At 51.2% G+C, this 561-nt stretch overlaps 1 pseudogene; it reads right to left on the bottom strand.

Moving 5' to 3' along the window:
- Positions 1–207: 207 nt before the first annotated feature.
- LOC124797075 lies at positions 208–324 on the bottom strand (annotated as a pseudogene).
- Between the last annotated feature and the right edge of the window lie 237 nt (positions 325–561).

The following is a 561-nucleotide window of genomic DNA, read 5'->3' as shown; positions in this document are numbered from 1 at the left end:
AAAGAAGTACTCCGTCGTCAGACCACGAGTGGCCTACCGGGACCATCCGACCGCCGTGTCATCCTCAGAGGAGGATGTGGATAGGAGGGGCATGGGGTCAGCACACCGCTCTCCCGGTCGTTGTGATGGTAAGCTTCACCGAAGCCGCTACTATTCGCTCGAGTAGCTCCTCAATTGGCATCACGAGGCTGAGTGCACCCCGAAAAATGGCAACAGCGCATGGCGGCTGGATGGTCACCCATCCAAGTGCCCGCCACGCCCAACAGCGCTTAACTTCGGTGATCTCACGGGAACCGGTGTATCCACTGCGGCAAGACCGTTGCCCTAATTCTGGAAACATCAACCATATCAAACCAAATTCTGCAGCCTTTTCACATGACATCCTGAAAGCCATGGATCAGGACAGTTAGGTAGACGCATAATTTCTTCATTTCCAAAAATCATGAGAAAATATCTCACATCTAAACTTATTATCACAAGTACGATCGTGTGGAGTATCAGGCGAAATTTGTCACCGGACTGAGGAACTTTTGGTAGGGAGGAAGCAGCAAGTTATCTTGG

This window comes from Schistocerca piceifrons, chromosome 4 (genome assembly GCF_021461385.2).
Source record: "Schistocerca piceifrons isolate TAMUIC-IGC-003096 chromosome 4, iqSchPice1.1, whole genome shotgun sequence".
NCBI lineage: Eukaryota > Metazoa > Arthropoda > Insecta > Orthoptera > Acrididae > Schistocerca > Schistocerca piceifrons.
This window is presented reverse-complemented; position numbering and strand designations above follow the sequence as displayed.